The sequence below is a fragment of the Podarcis raffonei genome, chromosome 4 (assembly GCF_027172205.1).
Source record: "Podarcis raffonei isolate rPodRaf1 chromosome 4, rPodRaf1.pri, whole genome shotgun sequence".
Taxonomy (NCBI): domain Eukaryota; kingdom Metazoa; phylum Chordata; class Lepidosauria; order Squamata; family Lacertidae; genus Podarcis; species Podarcis raffonei.
Genome location: NC_070605.1, coordinates 61,284,662 through 61,285,580, shown reverse-complemented (window position 1 = coordinate 61,285,580; position 919 = coordinate 61,284,662).

The following is a 919-nucleotide window of genomic DNA, read 5'->3' as shown; positions in this document are numbered from 1 at the left end:
TCATGATGTGAAAAAGCCAAAGTGAAGCCCTCTTCTCTGGTGTAGCTGTGATATCAGATTAACTGATATTTTGATTAACTGCATTTTAGTGTTATGTCTAACCTAAAATGTGGTTAATTATCACTTTGATTTACTGAAATGAACCAGCTTCATAATCCACAGTTTGCAGGTGGCTTGTTTTGAACAAAACATTATTAGGATTAACTACGTTTTGTTGGGTTTTAACAAGACAACAAACCTCAGTTAATAAAAAGCCATATCAAAAGATTTTAAACCACTTAATGGTGCTGAACCAGAAGAGGAGAGGGCATGGGGGTCCCCCACAAGTCTGAAGGTTGCCTATGCTCATTCCTGTTATAATAAACCATGTAGTGCTAAAGAAATTGTTTCATCAGTGCAAATATTTCTGCTTTTCTGATAGGACAATCTCCCATCACGTGCTATTCTGGGGGTTCTCCCAACTCTCCATAATGGATTTGGAGGAGGGACTGGAGAACGGGGAAAGTCCTGTTGCATTAGCAAGAGTCCTTGCGCTCGTTTCTGCTAACAGAACAGGTAGTTGAATCCAGCTTCATCATCTAAATGAAGCCAACGCCATGTTTTCTAACTTTGCAAGCACTTGGTTCACCCCATCCTAATCTGGCACATCAAGCTTTAAATCAAGCATTTTGAGAAGAAATTCATATGGGAAAGGATTTATTAAAATATTTTGAAGACTACTCAATATTCAGAAACAGTTCTTGAAAATCTAGATTCATTTCGAACCTTTATTGTTTCAGCCCGCTGTTAAGAATAGGTTGAGCTGACCTATGTTCTCTCTTGATAGTAATACCAATAAACGCCTTCTATAAAAATAGTTGTTCCTTATGGAAACCTTACTGCAGTGTTTGGAAATCAAAAGATGGTCAGGACTAGCACA